At 49.6% G+C, this 27,729-nt stretch overlaps 1 protein-coding gene across 1 annotated transcript in view; it reads left to right on the top strand.

Moving 5' to 3' along the window:
• The window catches only part of LOC147710017 (class I histocompatibility antigen, F10 alpha chain-like), a 237,703-nt gene that overhangs the window by 40,156 nt on the left and 169,818 nt on the right, over positions 1 to 27,729 (top strand). The gene's annotated exons all lie outside the window — the stretch shown is intronic.

The following is a 27,729-nucleotide window of genomic DNA, read 5'->3' as shown; positions in this document are numbered from 1 at the left end:
CTATTATCCCCTGAATGTTATCCCTTGAATGGTGTTGGGCACACACACATCTCTGCAGCGAGTGCATTAACCGCCAGAGTTATCTTTCCAGCACTATTATCCCCTGAATGTTACGGGACACACACACATCTCTGCAGCGAGTGCATTAACCTCCAGAGTTATCTTTCCAGCACTACTATCCCCTGAATGTTGCTGGGCACACACACAAGTCTGCAGCGAGTGCATTAACCGCCAGAGTTATCTTTCCAGCACTACTATCCCCTGAATGTTGCTGGGCACACACACATCTCTGTTGCTGGGCACACACACATCTCTGCAGCGAGTGCATTAACCGCCTCAGTTATCTTTCCAGCACTACTATCCCCTGAATGTTGCTGGGCACACAGTTCTCTGCAGAGAGTGCATTAACCGCCAGAGTTATCTTTCCAGCACTATTATCCCCTGAATGTTGCTGGGCACACACACATCTCTGCAGCGAGTGCATTAACCGCCAGAGTTATCTTTCCAGCACTATAATCCCTTGAATGTTGCTGGGCACACACACATCTCTGCAGCGAATGCATTAACCGCCAGAGTTATCTTTCCAGCACTATTATCCCCTTAATGTTGCTGGGCACACACACATCTCTGCAGCGAGTGCATTAACCGCCAGAGTTATCTTTCCAGCACTGTTATCCCCTGAATGTTGCTGGGCACACAGACATCTCTGCTGTGAGTGCATTAACCGCCAGAGTTATCTTTCCAGGACTGTTATCCCTTGAATGTTGCTGGGCACACACACATCTCTGCAGCGAGTGCACTAACCGCCAGTTATCTTTCCAGCACTATTATCCCCTGAATGTTGCTGGGCACACACACATCTCTGCAGCGAGTGCATTAACCACCTCAGTTATCTTTGCAGCACTACTATCCCCTGAATGTTGTTGGGCACACACACATCTCTGCTGCGAGTGCATTAACCGCCTCAGTTATCTTTCCAGCACTATTATCCCCTGAATGTTATCCCTTGAATGTTGCTGGGCACACACACATCTCTGCAGCGAGTGCATTAACCGCCAGAGTTATCTTTCCAGCACTATTATCCCCTGAATGTTACGGGGCACACACACATCTCTGCAGCGAGTGCATTAACCTCCAGAGTTATCTTTCCAGCACTACTATCCCCTGAATGTTGCTGGGCACACACACATGTCTGCAGCGAGTGCATTAACCGCCAGAGTTATCTTTCCAGCACTACTATCCCCTGAATGTTGCTGGGCACACACACATCTCTGCAGCGAGTGCATTAACCGCCAGAGTTATCTTTCCAGCACTACTATCCCCTGAATGTTGCTGGGCACACACACATCTCTGCAGCGAGTGCATTAACCGCCTCAGTTATCTTTCCAGCACTACTATCCCCTGAATGTTGCTGGGCACACACACATCTCTGCAGCGAGTGCATTAACCGCCAGAGTTATCTTTCCAGCACTGTTATCCCCTGAATGTTGCTGGGCACACACACATCTCTGCAGCGAGTGCATTAACCGCCAGAGTTATCTTTCCAGCACTACTATCCCCTGAATGTTGCTGGGCACACACACATCTCTGCAGCGAGTGCATTAACCGCCTCAGTTATCTTTCCAGCACTACTATCCCCTGAATGTTGCTGGGCACACACATCTCTGCAGCGAGTGCATTAACCGCCTCAGTTATCTTTCCAGCACTATTATCCCCTGAATGTTGCTGGGCACACACACATCTCTGCAGCGAGTGCATTAACCGCCAGAGTTATCTTTCCAGCACTACTATCCCCTGAATGTTGCTGGGCACACACACATCTCTGCAGCAAGTGCATTAACCGCCAGAGTTATCTTTCCAGCACTACTATCCCCTGAATGTTGCTGGGCACACACACATCTCTGCAGCAAGTGCATTAACCGCCAGAGTTATCTTTCCAGCACTACTATCCCCTGAATGTTGCTGGGCACACACACATCTCTGCAGCGAGTGCATTAACCGCCAGAGTTATCTTTCCAGCACTATTATCACCTGAATGTTGCTGGGCACACACACATCTCTGGAGCGAGTGCATTAACCGCCTCAGTTATCTTTCCAGCACTATTATCCCCTGAATGTTGCTGGGCACACACACATCTCTGCAGCGAGTGCATTAACCGCCTCAGTTATCTTTCCAGCACTATCATACCCTGAATGTTGCTGGGCACACACACATCTCTGCAGCGAGTGCATTAACCGCCTCAGTTATCTTTCCAGCAGTATCATCCCCTGAATGTTGCTGGGCACACACACATCTCTGCAGCGAGTGCATTAACCGCCAGAGTTATCTTTCCAGCACTACTATCCCCTGAATGTTGCTGGGCACACACACATCTCTGCAGCGAGTGCATTAACCGCCAGAGTTATCTTTCCAGCACTACTATCCCCTGAATGTTGCTGGGGACACACACATCTCTGCAGCGAGTGCATTAACCGCCAGAGTTATCTTTCCAGCACTACTATCCCCTGAATGTTGCTGGGCACACACACATCTCTGGAGCGAGTGCATTAACTGCCTCAGTTATCTTTCCAGCACTATTATCCCCTGAATGTTGCTGGGCACACACACATCTCTGCAGCGAGTCCATTAACCGCCTCAGTTATCTTTCCAGCACTATCATCCCCTGAATGTTGCTGGGCACACACACATCTCTGCAGCGAGTGCATTAACCGCCTCAGTTATCTTTCCAGCACTATCATCCCCTGAATGTTGCTGGGCACACACACATCTCTGCAGCGAGTGCATTAACCGCCTCAGTTATCTTTCCAGCACTATTATCCCCTGAATGTTGCTGGGCACACACACATCTCTGCAGAAAGTGCATTAACCGCCAGAGTTATTTTTCCAGCACTATTATCCCCTGAATGTTATCCCTTGAATGTTGCTGGGCACACACACATCTCTGCAGCGAGTGCATTAACCGCCAGAGTTATCTTTCCAGCACTATTATCCACTGAATGTTGCTGGGCACACACACATCTCTGCAGCGAGTGCATTAACCGCCTCAGTTATCTTTCCAGCACTATTATCCCCTGAATGTTGCTGGGCACACACACATCTCTGCAGCGAGTGCATTAACCGCCTCAGTTATCTTTCCAGCACTATTATCCCCTGAATGTTGCTGGGCACACACACATCTCTGCAGCGAGTGCATTACCCGCCTCAGTTATCTTTCCAGCACTACTATCCCCTGAATGTTGCTGGGCACACACACATCTCTGCAGCGTTTCCAGCACTACTATCCCCTGAATGTTGCTGGGCACACACACATCTCTGCAGCGAGTGCATTACCCGCCTCAGTTATCTTTCCAGCACTACTATCCCCTGAATGTTGCTGGGCACACACACATCTCTGCAGCCAGTGCATTAACCGCCAGAGTTATCTTTCCAGCACTATTATCCCCTGAATGTTGCTGGGCACACACACATCTCTGCAGCGAGTGCATTAACCGCCTCAGTTATCTTTCCAGCACTACTATCCCCTGAATGTTGCTGGGCACACACACATCTCTGCAGTGTTTCCAGCACTACTATACCCTGAATGTTGCTGGGCACACACACATCTCTGCAGCGAGTGCATTACCCGCCTCAGTTATCTTTCCAGCACTACTTTCCCCTGAATGTTGCTGGGCACACACACATCTCTGCAGCGTTTCCAGCACTACTATCCCCTGAATGTTGCTGGGCACACACACATCTCTGCAGCGAGTGCATTAACCGCCTCTGTTATCTTTCCAGCACTACTATCCCCTGAATGTTGCTGGGCACACACACATCTCTGCAGAAAGTGCATTAACCGCCAGAGTTATCTTTCCAGCACTACTATCCCCTGAATGTTGCTGGGCACACACACATCTCTGCAGCGAGTGCATTAACCGCCTCAGTTATCTTTCCAGCACTATTATCCCCTGAATGTTGCTGGGCACACAAACATCTCCGCAGCGAGTGCATTAACCGCCTCAGTTATCTTTCCAGCACTATTATCCCCTGAATGTTGCTGGGCACACACACATCTCCGCAGCGAGTGCATTAACCGCCTCAGTTATCTTTCCAGCACTATTATCCCTGAATGTTGCTGGGCACACACACATCTCTGCAGCGAGTGCATTAACCGCCTCTGTTATCTTTCCAGCACTATTATCCCTGAATTTTGCTGGGCACACACACATCTCTGCAGCGAGTGCATTAACCGCCAGAGTCATCTTTCCAGCACTATTATCCCCTGAATGTTGCTGGGCGCACACACATCTCTGCAGCGAGTGCATTAACTGCCTCCGTTATCCTTCCAGCACTATTATCCCCTGAATGTTGCTGGGCACACACACATCTCTGCAGCGAGTGCATTAACCGCCTCAGTTATCTTTCCAGCACTATTATCCCCTGAATGTTGCTGGGCACACACACATCTCTGCAGCGAGTGCATTAACCGCCAGAGTTATCTTTCCAGCACTACTATCCCCTGAATGTTGCTGGGCACACACACATCTCTGCAGCGAGTGCATTAGCCGCCTCAGTTATCTTTCCAGCACTATTATCCCCTGAATGTTGCTGGGCACACACACATCTCTGCAGAAAGTGCATTAACTGCCTCAGTTATCTTTCCAGCACTATTATCCCCTGAATGTTGCTGGGCACACACACATCTCTGCAGCGAGTGCATTAACCGCCTCAGTTATCTTTCCAGCACTACTATCCCCTGAATGTTGCTGGGCACACACACATCTCTGTTGCTGGGCACACACACATCTCTGCAGAAAGTGCATTAACTGCCTCAGTTATCTTTCCAGCACTATTATCCCCTGAATGTTGCTGGGCACACACACATCTCTGCAGCGAGTGCATTAGCCGCCTCAGTTATCTTTCCAGCACTACTATCCCCTGAATGTTGCTGGGCACACAGATCTCTGCAGAGAGTGCATTAACCGCCAGAGTTATCTTTCCAGCACTATTATCCCCTGAATGTTGCTGGGCACACACACATCTCTGCAGCGAGTGCATTAACCGCCAGAGTTATCTTTCCAGCAATATTATCCCTTGAATGTTGCTGGGGACACACACATCTCTGCAGCGAGTGCATTAACCGCCAGAGTTATCTTTCCAGCACTATTATCCCCTTAATGTTGCTGGGCACACACACATCTCTGCAGCGAGTGCATTAACCGCCAGAGTTATCTTTCCAGCACTGTTATCCCCTGAATGTTGCTGGGCACACAGACATCTCTGCTGCGAGTGCATTAACCGCCAGAGTTATCTTTCCAGGACTGTTATCCCTTGAATGTTGCTGGGCACACACACATCTCTGCAGCGAGTGCACTAACCGCCAGTTATCTTTCCAGCACTATTATCCCCTGAATGTTGCTGGGCACACACACATCTCTGCAGCGAGTGCATTAACCACCTCAGTTATCTTTGCAGCACTACTATCCCCTGAATGTTGCTGGGCACACACACATCTCTGCTGCGAGTGCATTAACCGCCTCAGTTATCTTTCCAGCACTATTATCCCCTGAATGTTATCCCTTGAATGTTGCTGGGCACACACACATCTCTGCAGCGAGTGCATTAACCGCCAGAGTTATCTTTCCAGCACTATTATCCCCTGAATGTTACGGGGCACACACACATCTCTGCAGCGAGTGCATTAACCTCCAGAGTTATCTTTCCAGCACTACTATCCCCTGAATGTTGCTGGGCACACACACATGTCTGCAGCGAGTGCATTAACCGCCAGAGTTATCTTTCCAGCACTACTATCCCCTGAATGTTGCTGGGCACACACACATCTCTGCAGCGAGTACATTAACCGCCAGAGTTATCTTTCCAGCACTACTATCCCCTGAATGTTGCTGGGCACACACACATCTCTGCAGCGAGTGCATTAACCGCCTCAGTTATCTTTCCAGCACTACTATCCCCTGAATGTTGCTGGGCACACACACATCTCTGCAGCGAGTGCATTAACCGCCAGAGTTATCTTTCCAGCACTGTTATCCCCTGAATGTTGCTGGGCACACACACATCTCTGCAGCGAGTGCATTAACCGCCAGAGTTATCTTTCCAGCACTACTATCCCCTGAATGTTGCTGGGCACACACAGATCTCTGCAGCGAGTGCATTAACTGCCTCAGTTATCTTTCCAGCACTATTATCCCCTGAATGTTGCTGGGCACACACACATCTCTGCAGCGAGTGCATTAACCGCCTCAGTTATCTTTCCAGCACAACTATCCCCTGAATGTTGCTGGGCACACACACATCTCTGCAGCGAGTGCATTAACCGCCTCAGTTATCTTTCCAGCTCTATTATCCCCTGAATGTTGCTGGGCACACACACATCTCTGCAGCGAGTGCATTAACCGCCAGAGTTATCTTTCCAGCACTACTATCCCCTGAATGTTGCTGGGCACACACACATATCTGCAGCAAGTGCATTAACCACCAGAGTTATCTTTCCAGCACTACTATCCCCTGAATGTTGCTGGGCACACACACATCTCTGCAGCGAGTGCATTACCCGCCTCAGTTATCTTTCCAGCACTACTATCCCCTGAATGTTGCTGGGCACACACACATCTCTGCAGCGAGTGCATTAACCGCCAGAGTTATCTTTCCAGCACTATTATCCCCTGAATGTTGCTGGGCACACACACATCTCTGCAGCGAGTGCATTAACCGCCTCAGTTATATTTCCAGCACTACTATCCCCTGAATGTTGCTGGGCACACACACATCTCTGCAGCGTTTCCAGCACTACTATCCCCTGAATGTTGCTGGGCACACACACATCTCTGCAGCGAGTGCATTAACCGCCTCAGTTATCTTTCCAGCACTACTATCCCCTGAATGTTGCTGGGCACACACACATCTCTGCAGAAAGTGCATTAACCGCCAGAGTTATCTTTCCAGCACTACTATCCCCTGAATGTTGCTGGGCACACACACATCTCTGCAGCGAGTGCATTAACCGCCTCAGTTATCTTTCCAGCACTATTATCCCCTGAATGTTGCTGGGCACACACACATCTCCGCAGCGAGTGCATTAACCGCCTCAGTTATCTTTCCAGCACTATTATCCCCTGAATGTTGCTGGGCACACACACATCTCCGCAGCGAGTGCATTAACCGCCTCAGTTATCTTTCCAGCACTATTATCCCCTGAATGTTGCTGGGCACACACACATCTCTGCAGCGAGTGCATTAACCGCCTCAGTTATCTTTCCAGCACTATTATCCCCTGAATGTTGCTGGGCACACACACATCTCTGCAGAAAGTGCATTAACCGCCAGAGTTATCTTTCCAGCACTACTATCCCCTGAATGTTGCTGGGCACACACACATCTCTGCAGCGAGTGCATTAGCCGCCTCAGTTATCTTTCCAGCACTATTATCCCCTGAATGTTGCTGGGCACACACACATCTCTGCAGAAAGTGCATTAACTGCCTCAGTTATCTTTCCAGCACTATTATCCCCTGAATGTTGCTGGGCACACACACATCTCTGCAGCGAGTGCATTAACCGCCTCAGTTATCTTTCCAGCACTACTATCCCCTGAATGTTGCTGGGCACACACACATCTCTGTTGCTGGGCACACACACATCTCTGCAGCGAGTGCATTAACCGCCTCAGTTATCTTTCCAGCACTACTATCCCCTGAATGTTGCTGGGCACACAGATCTCTGCAGAGAGTGCATTAACCGCCAGAGTTATCTTTCCAGCACTATTATCCCCTGAATGTTGCTGGGCACACACACATCTCTGCAGCGAGTGCATTAACCGCCAGAGTTATCTTTCCAGCACTATTATCCCTTCGAATGTTGCTGGGCACACACACATCTCTGCAGCGAGTGCATTAACCGCCAGAGTTATCTTTCCAGCACTATTATCCCCTTAATGTTGCTGGGCACACACACATCTCTGCAGCGAGTGCATTAACCGCCAGAGTTATCTTTCCAGCACTGTTATCCCCTGAATGTTGCTGGGCACACAGACATCTCTGCTGCGAGTGCATTAACCGCCAGAGTTATCTTTCCAGGACTGTTATCCCTTGAATGTTGCTGGGCACACACACATCTCTGCAGGGAGTGCACTAACCGCCAGTTATCTTTCCAGCACTATTATCCCCTGAATGTTGCTGGGCACACACACATCTCTGCAGCGAGTGCATTAACCACCTCAGTTATCTTTGCAGCACTACTATCCCCTGAATGTTGCTGGGCACACACACATCTCTGCTGCGAGTGCATTAACCGCCTCAGTTATCTTTCCAGCACTATTATCCCCTGAATGTTATCCCTTGAATGTTGTTGGGCACACACACATCTCTGCAGCGAGTGCATTAACCGCCAGAGTTATCTTTCCAGCACTATTATCCCCTGAATGTTACGGGGCACACACACATCTCTGCAGCGAGTGCATTAACCACCAGAGTTATATTTCCAGCACTACTATCCCCTGAATGTTGCTGGGCACACACACATGTCTGCAGCGAGTGCATTAACCGCCAGAGTTATCTTTCCAGCACTACTATCCCCTGAATGTTGCTGGGCACACACACATCTCTGCAGCGAGTGCATTAACCGCCAGAGTTATCTTTCCAGCACTACTATCCCCTGAATGTTGCTGGGCACACACACATCTCTGCAGCGAGTGCATTAACCGCCTCAGTTATCTTTCCAGCACTACTATCCCCTGAATGTTGCTGGGCACACACACATCTCTGCAGCGAGTGCATTAACCGCCAGAGTTATCTTTCCAGCACTACTATCCCCTGAATGTTGCTAAGCACACACACATCTCTGCAGCGAGTGCATTAACCGCCTCAGTTATCTTTCCAGCACTATTATCCCCTGAATGTTGCTGGGCACACACACATCTCTGCAGCGAGTGCATTAACCGCCTCAGTTATCTTTCCAGCACAACTATCCCCTGAATGTTGCTGGGCACACACACATCTCTGCAGCGAGTGCATTAACCGCCTCAGTTATCTTTCCAGCTCTATTATCCCCTGAATGTTGCTGGGCACACACACATCTCTGCAGCGAGTGCATTAACCGCCTCAGTTATCTTTCCAGCACTATTATCCCCTGAATGTTGCTGGGCACACACATCTCTGCAGCGAGTGCATTAACCGCCTCAGTTATCTTTCCAGCACTATTATCCCCTGAATGTTGCTGGGCACACACACATCTCTGCAGCGAGTGCATTAACCGCCAGAGTTATCTTTCCAGCACTACTATCCCCTGAATGTTGCTGGGCACACACACATCTCTGCAGCAAGTGCATTAACCGCCAGAGTTATCTTTCCAGCACTACTATCCCCTGAATGTTGCTGGGCACACACACATCTCTGCAGCAAGTGCATTAACCGCCAGAGTTATCTTTCCAGCACTACTATCCCCTGAATGTTGCTGGGCACACACACATCTCTGCAGCGAGTGCATTAACCGCCAGAGTTATCTTTCCAGCACTATTATCACCTGAATGTTGCTGGGCACACACACATCTCTGGAGCGAATGCATTAACCGCCTCAGTTATCTTTCCAGCACTATTATCCCCTGAATGTTGCTGGGCACACACACATCTCTGCAGCGAGTGCATTAACCGCCTCAGTTATCTTTCCAGCACTACTATCCCCTGAATGTTGCTGGGCACACACACATCTCTGCAGCGAGTGCATTAACCGCCTCAGTTATCTTTCCAGCAGTATTATCCCCTGAATGTTGCTGGGCACACACACATCTCTGCAGCGAGTGCATTAACCGCCTCAGTTATCTTTCCAGCACTACTATCCCCTGAATGTTGCTGGGCACACACACATCTCTGCAGCGAGTGCATTAACCGCCTCAGTTATCTTTCCAGCACTACTATCCCCTGAATGTTGCTGGGCACACACACATCTCTGCAGCGAGTGCATTAACCGCCTCAGTTATCTTTCCAGCAGTATTCTCCCCTGAATGTTGCTGGGCGCACACACATCTCTGCAGCGAGTGCAATAACCGCCAGAGTTATCTTTCCAGCACTATTATCCCCTGAATGTTGCTGGGCACACACACATCTCTGCAGCGAGTGCATTAACCGCCTCAGTTATCTTTCCAGCACTATTATCCCCTGAATGTTGCTGGGCACACACACATCTCTGCAGCGAGTGCATTAACCGCCAGAGTTATCTTTCCAGCACTATTATCCCCTGAATGTTGCTGGGCACACACACATCTCTGCAGCGAGTGCATTAACCACCAGAGTTATCTTTCCAGCACTATTATCCCTTGAATGTTGCTGGGCACACACACATCTCTGGAGCGAGTGCATTAACCGCCAGAGTTATCTTTCCAGCACTATTATCCCCTGAATGTTGCTGGGAACACACACATCTCTGCAGCGAGTGCATTAACCGCCAGAGTTATCTTTCCAGCACTGTTATCCCCTGAATGTTGCTGGGCACACAGACATCTCTGCAGCGAGTGCATTAACCGCCAGAGTTATCTTTCCAGGACTGTTATCCCTTGAATGTTGCTGGGCACACACACATCTCTGCAGCGAGTGCATTAACCGCCAGTTATCTTTCCAGCACTATTATCCCCTGAATGTTGCTGGGCACACACACATCTCTGCAGCGAGTGCATTAACCACCTCAGTTATCTTTCCAGCACTACTATCCCCTGAATGTTGCTGGGCACACACACATCTCTGCTGCGAGTGCATTAACTGCCTCAGTTATCTTTCCAGCACTATTATCCCCTGAATGTTATCCCTTGAATGGTGTTGGGCACACACACATCTCTGCAGCGAGTGCATTAACCGCCAGAGTTATCTTTCCAGCACTATTATCCCCTGAATGTTACGGGACACACACACATCTCTGCAGCGAGTGCATTAACCTCCAGAGTTATCTTTCCAGCACTACTATCCCCTGAATGTTGCTGGGCACACACACAAGTCTGCAGCGAGTGCATTAACCGCCAGAGTTATCTTTCCAGCACTACTATCCCCTGAATGTTGCTGGGCACACACACATCTCTGCAGCGAGTGCATTAACCGCCAGAGTTATCTTTCCAGCACTACTATCCCCTGAATGTTGCTGGGCACACACACATCTCTGCAGCGAGTGCATTAACCGCCAGAGTTATCTTTCCAGCACTACTATCCCCTGAATGTTGCTGGGCCCACACACATCTCTGCAGCGAGTGCATTAACCGCCTCCGTTATCTTTCCAGCACTATTATCCCCTGAATGTTGCTGGGCACACACACATCTCTGCAGCGAGTGCATTAACCGCCTCAGTTATCTTTCCAGCACAACTATCCCCTGAATGTTGCTGGGCACACACACATCTCTGCAGCGAGTGCATTAACCGCCTCAGTTATCTTTCCAGCTCTATTATCCCCTGAATGTTGCTGGGCACACACACATCTCTGCAGCGAGTGCATTAACCGCCTCAGTTATCTTTCCAGCACTATTATCCCCTGAATGTTGCTGGGCACACACATCTCTGCAGCGAGTGCATTAACCGCCTCAGTTATCTTTCCAGCACTATTATCCCCTGAATGTTGCTGGGCACACACACATCTCTGCAGCGAGTGCATTAACCGCCAGAGTTATCTTTCCAGCACTACTATCCCCTGAATGTTGCTGGGCACACACACATCTCTGCAGCAAGTGCATTAACCGCCAGAGTTATCTTTCCAGCACTACTATCCCCTGAATGTTGCTGGGCACACACACATCTCTGCAGCAAGTGCATTAACCGCCAGAGTTATCTTTCCAGCACTACTATCCCCTGAATGTTGCTGGGCACACACACATCTCTGCAGCGAGTGCATTAACCGCCAGAGTTATCTTTCCAGCACTATTATCACCTGAATGTTGCTGGGCACACACACATCTCTGGAGCGAGTGCATTAACCGCCTCAGTTATCTTTCCAGCACTATTATCCCCTGAATGTTGCTGGGCACACACACATCTCTGCAGCGAGTGCATTAACCGCCAGAGTTATCTTTCCAGCACTACTATCCCCTGAATGTTGCTGGACACACACACATCTCTGCAGCGAGTGCATTAACCGCCTCAGTTATCTTTCCAGCAGTATTATCCCCTGAATGTTGCTGGGCGCACACACATCTCTGCAGCGAGTGCATTAACCGCCTCAGTTATCTTTCCAGCACTACTATCCCCTGAATGTTGCTGGGCACACACACATCTCTGCAGCGAGTGCATTAACCGCCTCAGTTATCTTTCCAGCACTACTATCCCCTGAATGTTGCTGGGCACACACACATCTCTGCAGCGAGTGCATTAACCGCCTCAGTTATCTTTCCAGCAGTATTCTCCCCTGAATGTTGCTGGGCGCACACACATCTCTGCAGCGAGTGCAATAACCGCCAGAGTTATCTTTCCAGCACTATTATCCCCTGAATGTTGCTGGGCACACACACATCTCTGCAGCGAGTGCATTAACCGCCTCAGTTATCTTTCCAGCACTATTATCCCCTGAATGTTGCTGGGCACACACACATCTCTGCAGCGAGTGCATTAACCGCCAGAGTTATCTTTCCAGCACTATTATCCCCTGAATGTTGCTGGGCACACACACATCTCTGCAGCGAGTGCATTAACCACCAGAGTTATCTTTCCAGCACTATTATCCCTTGAATGTTGCTGGGCACACACACATCTCTGGAGCGAGTGCATTAACCGCCAGAGTTATCTTTCCAGCACTATTATCCCCTGAATGTTGCTGGGAACACAGACATCTCTGCAGCGAGTGCATTAACCGCCAGAGTTATCTTTCCAGCACTGTTATCCACTGAATGTTGCTGGGCACACACATCTCTGCAGCGAGTGCATTAACCGCCTCAGTTATCTTTCCAGCACTATTATCCCCTGAATGTTGCTGGGCACACACACATCTCTGCAGCGAGTGCATTAACCGCCAGAGTTATCTTTCCAGCACTACTATCCCCTGAATGTTGCTGGGCACACACACATCTCTGCAGCAAGTGCATTAACCGCCAGAGTTATCTTTCCAGCACTACTATCCCCTGAATGTTGCTGGGCACACACACATCTCTGTAGCAAGTGCATTAACCGCCAGAGTTATCTTTCCAGCACTACTATCCCCTGAATGTTGCTGGGCACACACACATCTCTGTAGCGAGTGCATTAACCGCCAGAGTTATCTTTCCAGCACTATTATCACCTGAATGTTGCTGGGCACACACACATCTCTGGAGCGAGTGCATTAACCGCCTCAGTTATCTTTCCAGCACTATAATCCCCTGAATGTTGCTGGGCACACACACATCTCTGCAGCGAGTGCATTAACCGCCTCAGTTATCTTTCCAGCACTATCATACCCTGAATGTTGCTGGGCACACACACATCTCTGCAGCGAGTGCATTAACCGCCTCAGTTATCTTTCCAGCACTATCATCCCCTGAATGTTGCTGGGCACACACACATCTCTGCAGCGAGTGCATTAACCGCCAGAGTTATCTTTCCAGCACTACTATCCCCTGAATGTTGCTGGGCACACACACATCTCTGCAGCGAGTGCATTAACCGCCAGAGTTATCTTTCCAGCACTACTATCCCCTGAATGTTGCTGGGGACACACACATCTCTGCAGCGAGTGCATTAACCGCCAGAGTTATCTTTCCAGCACTACTATCCCCTGAATGTTGCTGGGCACACACACATCTCTGCAGCGAGTGCATTAACCGCCAGAGTTATCTTTCCAGCACTACTATCCCCTGAATGTTGCTGGGCACACACACATCTCTGCAGCGAGTGCATTAACCGCCTCAGTTATCTTTCCAGCACTACTATCCCCTGAATGTTGCTGGGCACACACACATCTCTGCAGCGAGTGCATTAACCGCCAGAGTTATCTTTCCAGCACTGTTATCCCCTGAATGTTGCTGGGCACACACACATCTCTGCAGCGAGTGCATTAACCGCCTCAGTTATCTTTCCAGCACTACTATCCCCTGAATGTTGCTGGGCACACACACATCTCTGCAGCGAGTGCATTAACCGCCTCAGTTATCTTTCCAGCAGTATTCTCCCCTGAATGTTGCTGGGCGCACACACATCTCTGCAGCGAGTGCAATAACCGCCAGAGTTATCTTTCCAGCACTATTATCCCCTGAATGTTGCTGGGCACACACACATCTCTGCAGCGAGTGCATTAACCGCCTCAGTTATCTTTCCAGCACTATTATCCCCTGAATGTTGCTGGGCACACACACATCTCTGCAGCGAGTGCATTAACCGCCAGAGTTATCTTTCCAGCACTATTATCCCCTGAATGTTGCTGGGCACACACACATCTCTGCAGCGAGTGCATTAACCACCAGAGTTATCTTTCCAGCACTATTATCCCTTGAATGTTGCTGGGCACACACACATCTCTGGAGCGAGTGCATTAACCGCCAGAGTTATCTTTCCAGCACTATTATCCCCTGAATGTTGCTGGGAACACAGACATCTCTGCAGCGAGTGCATTAACCGCCAGAGTTATCTTTCCAGCACTGTTATCCACTGAATGTTGCTGGGCACACAGACATCTCTGCAGCGAGTGCATTAACCGCCAGAGTTATCTTTCCAGGACTGTTATCCCTTGAATAATGCTGGGCACACACACATCTCTGCAGCGAGTGCATTAACCGCCAGTTATCTTTCCAGCACTATTATCCCCTGAATGTTGCTGGGCACACACACATCTCTGCAGCGAGTGCATTAACCGCCTCAGTTATCTTTCCAGCACTACTATCCCCTGAATGTTGCTGGGCACACACACATCTCTGCTGCGAGTGCATTAACTGCCTCAGTTATCTTTCCAGCACTATTATCCCCTGAATGTTATCCCTTGAATGGTGTTGGGCACACACACATCTCTGCAGCGAGTGCATTAACCGCCAGAGTTATCTTTCCAGCACTATTATCCCCTGAATGTTACGGGACACACACACATCTCTGCAGCGAGTGCATTAACCTCCAGAGTTATCTTTCCAGCACTACTATCCCCTGAATGTTGCTGGGCACACACACATGTCTGCAGCGAGTGCATTAACCGCCAGAGTTATCTTTCCAGCACTACTATCCCCTGAATGTTGCTGGGCACACACACATCTCTGCAGCGAGTGCATTAACCGCCAGAGTTATCTTTCCAGCACTACTATCCCCTGAATGTTGCTGGGCACACACACATCTCTGCAGCGAGTGCATTAACCGCCTCAGTTATCTTTCCAGCACTACTATCCCCTGAATGTTGCTGGGCACACACACATCTCTGCAGCGAGTGCATTAACCGCCAGAGTTATCTTTCCAGCACTACTATCCCCTGAATGTTGCTGGGCCCACACACATCTCTGCAGCGAGTGCATTAACCGCCTCAGTTATCTTTCCAGCACTATTATCCCCTGAATGTTGCTGGGCACACACACATCTCTGCAGCGAGTGCATTAACCGCCTCAGTTATCTTTCCAGCACAACTATCCCCTGAATGTTGCTGGGCACACACACATCTCTGCAGCGAGTGCATTAACCGCCTCAGTTATCTTTCCAGCTCTATCCCCTGAATGTTGCTGGGCACACACACATCTCTGCAGCGAGTGCATTAACCGCCTCAGTTATCTTTCCAGCACTATTATCCCCTGAATGTTGCTGGGCACACACATCTCTGCAGCGAGTGCATTAACCGCCTCAGTTATCTTTCCAGCACTATTATCCCCTGAATGTTGCTGGGCACACACACATCTCTGCAGGGAGTGCATTAACCGCCAGAGTTATCTTTCCAGCACTACTATCCCCTGAATGTTGCTGGGCACACACACATCTCTGCAGCAAGTGCATTAACCGCCAGAGTTATCTTTCCAGCACTACTATCCCCTGAATGTTGCTGGGCACACACACATCTCTGCAGCGAGTGCATTAACCGGCAGAGTTATCTTACCAGCACTATTATCACCTGAATGTTGCTGGGCACACACACATCTCTGGAGCGAGTGCATTAACCGCCTCAGTTATCTTTCCAGCACTATTATCCCCTGAATGTTGCTGGGCACACACACATCTCTGCAGCGAGTGCATTAACCGCCAGAGTTATCTTTCCAGCACTACTATCCCCTGAATGTTGCTGGGCACACACACATCTCTGCAGCGAGTGCATTAACCGCCTCAGTTATCTTTCCAGCAGTATTATCCCCTGAATGTTGCTGGGCACACACACATCTCTGCAGCGAGTGCATTAACCGCCTCAGTTATCTTTCCAGCACTACTATCCCCTGAATGTTGCTGGGCACACACACATCTCTGCAGCGAGTGCATTAACCGCCTCAGTTATCTTTCCAGCACTACTATCCCCTGAATGTTGCTGGGCACACACACATCTCTGCAGCGAGTGCATTAACCGCCTCAGTTATCTTTCCAGCAGTATTCTCCCCTGAATGTTGCTGGGCGCACACACATCTCTGCAGCGAGTGCAATAACCGCCAGAGTTATCTTTCCAGCACTATTATCCCCTGAATGTTGCTGGGCACACACACATCTCTGCAGCGAGTGCATTAACCGCCTCAGTTATCTTTCCAGCACTATTATCCCCTGAATGTTGCTGGGCACACACACATCTCTGCAGCGAGTGCATTAACCGCCAGAGTTATCTTTCCAGCACTATTATCCCCTGAATGTTGCTGGGCACACACACATCTCTGCAGCGAGTGCATTAACCACCAGAGTTATCTTTCCAGCACTATTATCCCTTGAATGTTGCTGGGCACACACACATCTCTGGAGCGAGTGCATTAACCGCCAGAGTTATCTTTCCAGCACTATTATCCCCTGAATGTTGCTGGGAACACAGACATCTCTGCAGCGAGTGCATTAACCGCCAGAGTTATCTTTCCAGCACTGTTATCCACTGAATGTTGCTGGGCACACACATCTCTGCAGCGAGTGCATTAACCGCCTCAGTTATCTTTCCAGCACTATTATCCCCTGAATGTTGCTGGGCACACACACATCTCTGCAGCGAGTGCATTAACCGCCAGAGTTATCTTTCCAGCACTACTATCCCCTGAATGTTGCTGGGCACACACACATCTCTGCAGCAAGTGCATTAACCGCCAGAGTTATCTTTCCAGCACTACTATCCCCTGAATGTTGCTGGGCACACACACATCTCTGCAGCAAGTGCATTAACCGCCAGAGTTATCTTTCCAGCACTACTATCCCCTGAATGTTGCTGGGCACACACACATCTCTGCAGCGAGTGCATTAACCGCCAGAGTTATCTTTCCAGCACTATTATCACCTGAATGTTGCTGGGCACACACACATCTCTGGAGCGAGTGCATTAACCGCCTCAGTTATCTTTCCAGCACTATTATCCCCTGAATGTTGCTGGGCACACACACATCTCTGCAGCGAGTGCATTAACCGCCTCAGTTATCTTTCCAGCACTATCATACCCTGAATGTTGCTGGGCACACACACATCTCTGCAGCGAGTGCATTAACCGCCTCAGTTATCTTTCCAGCACTATCATCCCCTGAATGTTGCTGGGCACACACACATCTCTGCAGCGAGTGCATTAACCGCCTCAGTTATCTTTCCAGCAGTATCATCCCCTGAATGTTGCTGGGCACACACACATCTCTGCAGCGAGTGCATTAACCGCCAGAGTTATCTTTCCAGCACTACTATCCCCTGAATGTTGCTGGGCACACACACATCTCTGCAGCGAGTGCATTAACCGCCAGAGTTATCTTTCCAGCACTACTATCCCCTGAATGTTGCTGGGGACACACACATCTCTGCAGCGAGTGCATTAACCGCCAGAGTTATCTTTCCAGCACTACTATCCCCTGAATGTTGCTGGGCACACACACATCTCTGCAGCGAGTGCATTAACCGCCAGAGTTATCTTTCCAGCACTACTATCCCCTGAATGTTGCTGGGCACACACACATCTCTGCAGCGAGTGCATTAACCGCCTCAGTTATCTTTCCAGCACTACTATCCCCTGAATGTTGCTGGGCACACACACATCTCTGCAGCGAGTGCATTAACCGCCAGAGTTATCTTTCCAGCACTGTTATCCCCTGAATGTTGCTGGGCACACACACATCTCTGCAGCGAGTGCATTAACCGCCTCAGTTATCTTTCCAGCACTACTATCCCCTGAATGTTGCTGGGCACACACACATCTCTGCAGCGAGTGCATTAACCGCCTCAGTTATCTTTCCAGCAGTATTCTCCCCTGAATGTTGCTGGGCGCACACACATCTCTGCAGCGAGTGCAATAACCGCCAGAGTTATCTTTCCAGCACTATTATCCCCTGAATGTTGCTGGGCACACACACATCTCTGCAGCGAGTGCATTAACCGCCTCAGTTATCTTTCCAGCACTATTATCCCCTGAATGTTGCTGGGCACACACACATCTCTGCAGCGAGTGCATTAACCGCCAGAGTTATCTTTCCAGCACTATTATCCCCTGAATGTTGCTGGGCACACACACATCTCTGCAGCGAGTGCATTAACCACCAGAGTTATCTTTCCAGCACTATTATCCCTTGAATGTTGCTGGGCACACACACATCTCTGGAGCGAGTGCATTAACCGCCAGAGTTATCTTTCCAGCACTATTATCCCCTGAATGTGGCTGGGAACACAGACATCTCTGCAGCGAGTGCATTAACCGCCAGAGTTATCTTTCCAGCACTGTTATCCACTGAATGTTGCTGGGCACACAGACATCTCTGCAGCGAGTGCATTAACCGCCAGAGTTATCTTTCCAGGACTGTTATCCCTTGAATGTTGCTGGGCACACACACATCTCTGCAGCGAGTGCATTAACCGCCAGTTATCTTTCCAGCACTATTATCCCCTGAATGTTGCTGGGCACACACACATCTCTGCAGCGAGTGCATTAACCACCTCAGTTATCTTTCCAGCACTACTATCCCCTGAATGTTGCTGGGCACACACACATCTCTGCTGCGAGTGCATTAACTGCCTCAGTTATCTTTCCAGCACTATTATCCCCTGAATGTTATCCCTTGAATGTTGCTGGGCACACACACATCTCTGCAGCGAGTGCATTAACCGCCAGAGTTATCTTTCCAGCACTATTATCCACTGAATGTTGCTGGGCACACACACATCTCTGCAGCGAGTGCATTAACCACCTCAGTTATCTTTCCAGCACTATTATCCCCTGAATGTTGCTGGGCACACACACATCTCTGCAGCGAGTGCATTAACCGCCAGAGTTATCTTTCCAGCACTACTATCCCCTGAATATTGCTGGGCACACACACATCTCTGCAGCGAGTGCATTATCCGCCAGAGTTATCTTTCCAGCACTACTATCCCCTGAATGTTGCTGGGCACACACACATCTCTGGAGCGAGTGCATTAACCGCCAGAGTTATCTTTCCAGCACTATTATCCCCTGAATGTGGCTGGGAACACAGACATCTCTGCAGCGAGTGCATTAACCGCCAGAGTTATCTTTCCAGCACTGTTATCCACTGAATGTTGCTGGGCACACAGACATCTCTGCAGCGAGTGCATTAACCGCCAGAGTTATCTTTCCAGCACTACTATCCCTTGAATGGTGTTGGGCACACACACATCTCTGCAGCGAGTGCATTAACCGCCAGAGTTATCTTTCCAGCACTATTATCCCCTGAATGTTACGGGACACACACACATCTCTGCAGCGAGTGCATTAACCTCCAGAGTTATCTTTCCAGCACTACTATCCCCTGAATGTTGCTGGGCACACACACATGTCTGCAGCGAGTGCATTAACCGCCAGAGTTATCTTTCCAGCACTACTATCCCCTGAATGTTGCTGGGCACACACACATCTCTGCAGCGAGTGCATTAACCGCCAGAGTTATCTTTCCAGCACTACTATCCCCTGAATGTTGCTGGGCACACACACATCTCTGCAGCGAGTGCATTAACCGCCAGAGTTATCTTTCCAGCACTACTATCCCCTGAATGTTGCTGGGCCCACACACATCTCTGCAGCGAGTGCATTAACCGCCTCAGTTATCTTTCCAGCACTATTATCCCCTGAATGTTGCTGGGCACACACACATCTCTGCAGCGAGTGCATTAACCGCCTCAGTTATCTTTCCAGCACAACTATCCCCTGAATGTTGCTGGGCACACACACATCTCTGCAGCGAGTGCATTAACCGCCTCAGTTATCTTTCCAGCTCTATCCCCTGAATGTTGCTGGGCACACACACATCTCTGCAGCGAGTGCATTAACCGCCTCAGTTATCTTTCCAGCACTATTATCCCCTGAATGTTGCTGGGCACACACATCTCTGCAGCGAGTGCATTAACCGCCTCAGTTATCTTTCCAGCACTATTATCCCCTGAATGTTGCTGGGCACACACACATCTCTGCAGGGAGTGCATTAACCGCCAGAGTTATCTTTCCAGCACTACTATCCCCTGAATGTTGCTGGGCACACACACATCTCTGCAGCAAGTGCATTAACCGCCAGAGTTATCTTTCCAGCACTACTATCCCCTGAATGTTGCTGGGCACACACACATCTCTGCAGCGAGTGCATTAACCGGCAGAGTTATCTTACCAGCACTATTATCACCTGAATGTTGCTGGGCACACACACATCTCTGGAGCGAGTGCATTAACCGCCTCAGTTATCTTTCCAGCACTATTATCCCCTGAATGTTGCTGGGCACACACACATCTCTGCAGCGAGTGCATTAACCGCCAGAGTTATCTTTCCAGCACTACTATCCCCTGAATGTTGCTGGGCACACACACATCTCTGCAGCGAGTGCATTAACCGCCTCAGTTATCTTTCCAGCAGTATTATCCCCTGAATGTTGCTGGGCACACACACATCTCTGCAGCGAGTGCATTAACCGCCTCAGTTATCTTTCCAGCACTACTATCCCCTGAATGTTGCTGGGCACACACACATCTCTGCAGCGAGTGCATTAACCGCCTCAGTTATCTTTCCAGCACTACTATCCCCTGAATGTTGCTGGGCACACACACATCTCAGCAGCGAGTGCATTAACCGCCTCAGTTATCTTTCCAGCAGTATTCTCCCCTGAATGTTGCTGGGCGCACACACATCTCTGCAGCGAGTGCAATAACCGCCAGAGTTATCTTTCCAGCACTATTATCCCCTGAATGTTGCTGGGCACACACACATCTCTGCAGCGAGTGCATTAACCGCCTCAGTTATCTTTCCAGCACTATTATCCCCTGAATGTTGCTGGGCACACACACATCTCTGCAGCGAGTGCATTAACCGCCAGAGTTATCTTTCCAGCACTATTATCCCCTGAATGTTGCTGGGCACACACACATCTCTGCAGCGAGTGCATTAACCACCAGAGTTATCTTTCCAGCACTATTATCCCTTGAATGTTGCTGGGCACACACACATCTCTGGAGCGAGTGCATTAACCGCCAGAGTTATCTTTCCAGCACTATTATCCCCTGAATGTTGCTGGGAACACAGACATCTCTGCAGCGAGTGCATTAACCGCCAGAGTTATCTTTCCAGCACTGTTATCCACTGAATGTTGCTGGGCACACACATCTCTGCAGCGAGTGCATTAACCGCCTCAGTTATCTTTCCAGCACTATTATCCCCTGAATGTTGCTGGGCACACACACATCTCTGCAGCGAGTGCATTAACCGCCAGAGTTATCTTTCCAGCACTACTATCCCCTGAATGTTGCTGGGCACACACACATCTCTGCAGCAAGTGCATTAACCGCCAGAGTTATCTTTCCAGCACTACTATCCCCTGAATGTTGCTGGGCACACACACATCTCTGCAGCAAGTGCATTAACCGCCAGAGTTATCTTTCCAGCACTACTATCCCCTGAATGTTGCTGGGCACACACACATCTCTGCAGCGAGTGCATTAACCGCCAGAGTTATCTTTCCAGCACTATTATCACCTGAATGTTGCTGGGCACACACACATCTCTGGAGCGAGTGCATTAACCGCCTCAGTTATCTTTCCAGCACTATTATCCCCTGAATGTTGCTGGGCACACACACATCTCTGCAGCGAGTGCATTAACCGCCTCAGTTATCTTTCCAGCACTATCATACCCTGAATGTTGCTGGGCACACACACATCTCTGCAGCGAGTGCATTAACCGCCTCAGTTATCTTTCCAGCACTATCATCCCCTGAATGTTGCTGGGCACACACACATCTCTGCAGCGAGTGCATTAACCGCCTCAGTTATCTTTCCAGCAGTATCATCCCCTGAATGTTGCTGGGCACACACACATCTCTGCAGCGAGTGCATTAACCGCCAGAGTTATCTTTCCAGCACTACTATCCCCTGAATGTTGCTGGGCACACACACATCTCTGCAGCGAGTGCATTAACCGCCAGAGTTATCTTTCCAGCACTACTATCCCCTGAATGTTGCTGGGGACACACACATCTCTGCAGCGAGTGCATTAACCGCCAGAGTTATCTTTCCAGCACTACTATCCCCTGAATGTTGCTGGGCACACACACATCTCTGCAGCGAGTGCATTAACCGCCAGAGTTATCTTTCCAGCACTACTATCCCCTGAATGTTGCTGGGCACACACACATCTCTGCAGCGAGTGCATTAACCGCCTCAGTTATCTTTCCAGCACTACTATCCCCTGAATGTTGCTGGGCACACACACATCTCTGCAGCGAGTGCATTAACCGCCAGAGTTATCTTTCCAGCACTGTTATCCCCTGAATGTTGCTGGGCACACACACATCTCTGCAGCGAGTGCATTAACCGCCTCAGTTATCTTTCCAGCACTACTATCCCCTGAATGTTGCTGGGCACACACACATCTCTGCAGCGAGTGCATTAACCGCCTCAGTTATCTTTCCAGCAGTATTCTCCCCTGAATGTTGCTGGGCGCACACACATCTCTGCAGCGAGTGCAATAACCGCCAGAGTTATCTTTCCAGCACTATTATCCCCTGAATGTTGCTGGGCACACACACATCTCTGCAGCGAGTGCATTAACCGCCTCAGTTATCTTTCCAGCACTATTATCCCCTGAATGTTGCTGGGCACACACACATCTCTGCAGCGAGTGCATTAACCGCCAGAGTTATCTTTCCAGCACTATTATCCCCTGAATGTTGCTGGGCACACACACATCTCTGCAGCGAGTGCATTAACCACCAGAGTTATCTTTCCAGCACTATTATCCCTTGAATGTTGCTGGGCACACACACATCTCTGGAGCGAGTGCATTAACCGCCAGAGTTATCTTTCCAGCACTATTATCCCCTGAATGTGGCTGGGAACACAGACATCTCTGCAGCGAGTGCATTAACCGCCAGAGTTATCTTTCCAGCACTGTTATCCACTGAATGTTGCTGGGCACACAGACATCTCTGCAGCGAGTGCATTAACCGCCAGAGTTATCTTTCCAGGACTGTTATCCCTTGAATGTTGCTGGGCACACACACATCTCTGCAGCGAGTGCATTAACCGCCAGTTATCTTTCCAGCACTATTATCCCCTGAATGTTGCTGGGCACACACACATCTCTGCAGCGAGTGCATTAACCACCTCAGTTATCTTTCCAGCACTACTATCCCCTGAATGTTGCTGGGCACACACACATCTCTGCTGCGAGTGCATTAACTGCCTCAGTTATCTTTCCAGCACTATTATCCCCTGAATGTTATCCCTTGAATGTTGCTGGGCACACACACATCTCTGCAGCGAGTGCATTAACCGCCAGAGTTATCTTTCCAGCACTATTATCCACTGAATGTTGCTGGGCACACACACATCTCTGCAGCGAGTGCATTAACCACCTCAGTTATCTTTCCAGCACTATTATCCCCTGAATGTTGCTGGGCACACACACATCTCTGCAGCGAGTGCATTAACCGCCAGAGTTATCTTTCCAGCACTACTATCCCCTGAATGTTGCTGGGCACACACACATCTCTGCAGCGAGTGCATTATCCGCCAGAGTTATCTTTCCAGCACTACTATCCCCTGAATGTTGCTGGGCACACACACATCTCTGCAGCGAGTGCATTAACCGCCAGAGTTATCTTTCCAGCACTACTATCCCCTGAATGTTGCTGGGCACACACACATCTCTGCAGCGAGTGCATTAACCGCCTCAGTTATCTTTCCAGCACTACTATCCCCTGAATGTTGCTGGGCACACACACATCTCTGCAGCGAGTGCATTAACCGCCAGAGTTATCTTTCCAGCACTGTTATCCCCTGAATGTTGCTGGGCACACACACATCTCTGCAGCGAGTGCATTAACCGCCTCAGTTATCTTTCCAGCACTACTATCCCCTGAATGTTGCTGGGCACACACACATCTCTGCAGAAAGTGCATTAACCGCCAGAGTTATCTTTCCAGCACTACTATCCCCTGAATGTTGCTGGGCACACACACATCTCTGCAGCGAGTGCATTAACCGCCTCAGTTATCTTTCCAGCACTATTATCCCCTGAATGTTGCTGGGCACACACACATCTCCGCAGCGAGTGCATTAACCGCCTCAGTTATCTTTCCAGCACTATTATCCCCTGAATGTTGCTGGGCACACACACATCTCCGCAGCGAGTGCATTAACCGCCTCAGTTATCTTTCCAGCACTATTATCCCTGAATGTTGCTGGGCACACACACATCTCTGCAGCGAGTGCATTAACCGCCTCTGTTATCTTTCCAGCACTATTATCCCTGAATTTTGCTGGGCACACACACATCTCTGCAGCGAGTGCATTAACCGCCAGAGTCATCTTTCCAGCACTATTATCCCCTGAATGTTGCTGGGCGCACACACATCTCTGCAGCGAGTGCATTAACCGCCTCCGTTATCCTTCCAGCACTATTATCCCCTGAATGTTGCTGGGCACACACACATCTCTGCAGCGAGTGCATTAACCGCCTCAGTTATCTTTCCAGCACTATTATCCCCTGAATGTTGCTGGGCACACACACATCTCTGCAGCGAGTGCATTAACCGCCAGAGTTATCTTTCCAGCACTACTATCCCCTGAATGTTGCTGGGCACACACACATCTCTGCAGCGAGTGCATTAGCCGCCTCAGTTATCTTTCCAGCACTATTATCCCCTGAATGTTGCTGGGCACACACACATCTCTGCAGAAAGTGCATTAACTGCCTCAGTTATCTTTCCAGCACTATTATCCCCTGAATGTTGCTGGGCACACACGCATCTCTGCAGCGAGTGCATTAACCGCCTCAGTTATCTTTCCAGCACTACTATCCCCTGAATGTTGCTGGGCACACACACATCTCTGTTGCTGGGCACACACACATCTCTGCAGCGAGTGCATTAACCGCCTCAGTTATCTTTCCAGCACTACTATCCCCTGAATGTTGCTGGGCACACAGTTCTCTGCAGAGAGTGCATTAACCGCCAGAGTTATCTTTCCAGCACTATTATCCCCTGAATGTTGCTGGGCACACACACATCTCTGCAGCGAGTGCATTAACCGCCAGAGTTATCTTTCCAGCACTATAATCCCTTGAATGTTGCTGGGCACACACACATCTCTGCAGCGAATGCATTAACCGCCAGAGTTATCTTTCCAGCACTATTATCCCCTTAATGTACCTGGGCACACACACATCTCTGCAGCGAGTGCATTAACCGCCAGAGTTATCTTTCCAGCACTGTTATCCCCTGAATGTTGCTGGGCACACAGACATCTCTGCTGTGAGTGCATTAACCGCCAGAGTTATCTTTCCAGGACTGTTATCCCTTGAATGTTGCTGGGCACACACACATCTCTGCAGCGAGTGCACTAACCGCCAGTTATCTTTCCAGCACTATTATCCCCTGAATGTTGCTGGGCACACACACATCTCTGCAGCGAGTGCATTAACCACCTCAGTTATCTTTGCAGCACTACTATCCCCTGAATGTTGTTGGGCACACACACATCTCTGCTGCGAGTGCATTAACCGCCTCAGTTATCTTTCCAGCACTATTATCCCCTGAATGTTATCCCTTGAATGTTGCTGGGCACACACACATCTCTGCAGCGAGTGCATTAACCGCCAGAGTTATCTTTCCAGCACTATTATCCCCTGAATGTTACGGGGCACACACACATCTCTGCAGCGAGTGCATTAACCTCCAGAGTTATCTTTCCAGCACTACTATCCCCTGAATGTTGCTGGGCACACACACATGTCTGCAGCGAGTGCATTAACCGCCAGAGTTATCTTTCCAGCACTACTATCCCCTGAATGTTGCTGGGCACACACACATCTCTGCAGCGAGTGCATTAACCGCCAGAGTTATCTTTCCAGCACTACTATCCCCTGAATGTTGCTGGGCACACACACATCTCTGCAGCGAGTGCATTAACCGCCTCAGTTATCTTTCCAGCACTACTATCCCCTGAATGTTGCTGGGCACACACACATCTCTGCAGCGAGTGCATTAACCGCCAGAGTTATCTTTCCAGCACTGTTATCCCCTGAATGTTGCTGGGCACACACACATCTCTGCAGCGAGTGCATTAACCGCCAGAGTTATCTTTCCAGCACTACTATCCCCTGAATGTTGCTGGGCACACACACATCTCTGCAGCGAGTGCATTAACCGCCTCAGTTATCTTTCCAGCACTATTATCCCCTGAATGTTGCTGGGCACACACATCTCTGCAGCGAGTGCATTAACCGCCTCAGTTATCTTTCCAGCACTATTATCCCCTGAATGTTGCTGGGCACACACACATCTCTGCAGCGAGTGCATTAACCGCCAGAGTTATCTTTCCAGCACTACTATCCCCTGAATGTTGCTGGGCACACACACATCTCTGCAGCAAGTGCATTAACCGCCAGAGTTATCTTTCCAGCACTACTATCCCCTGAATGTTGCTGGGCACACACACATCTCTGCAGCAAGTGCATTAACCGCCAGAGTTATCTTTCCAGCACTACTATCCCCTGAATGTTGCTGGGCACACACACATCTCTGCAGCGAGTGCATTAACCGCCAGAGTTATCTTTCCAGCACTATTATCACCTGAATGTTGCTGGGCACACACACATCTCTGGAGCGAGTGCATTAACCGCCTCAGTTATCTTTCCAGCACTATCATACCCTGAATGTTGCTGGGCACACACACATCTCTGCAGCGAGTGCATTAACCGCCTCAGTTATCTTTCCAGCAGTATCATCCCCTGAATGTTGCTGGGCACACACACATCTCTGCAGCGAGTGCATTAACCGCCAGAGTTATCTTTCCAGCACTACTATCCCCTGAATGTTGCTGGGCACACACACATCTCTGCAGCGAGTGCATTAACCGCCAGAGTTATCTTTCCAGCACTACTATCCCCTGAATGTTGCTGGGGACACACACATCTCTGCAGCGAGTGCATTAACCGCCAGAGTTATCTTTCCAGCACTACTATCCCCTGAATGTTGCTGGGCACACACACATCTCTGGAGCGAGTGCATTAACTGCCTCAGTTATCTTTCCAGCACTATTATCCCCTGAATGTTGCTGGGCACACACACATCTCTGCAGCGAGTCCATTAACCGCCTCAGTTATCTTTCCAGCACTATCATCCCCTGAATGTTGCTGGGCACACACACATCTCTGCAGCGAGTGCATTAACCGCCTCAGTTAT

Source organism: Lissotriton vulgaris, chromosome 5 (assembly GCF_964263255.1).
Source record: "Lissotriton vulgaris chromosome 5, aLisVul1.2, whole genome shotgun sequence".
Taxonomy (NCBI): Eukaryota; Metazoa; Chordata; class Amphibia; order Caudata; family Salamandridae; genus Lissotriton; species Lissotriton vulgaris.
The sequence above is the reverse complement of the archived record's forward strand: the minus strand, read 5'-3'. Positions and strand labels throughout refer to the sequence as shown.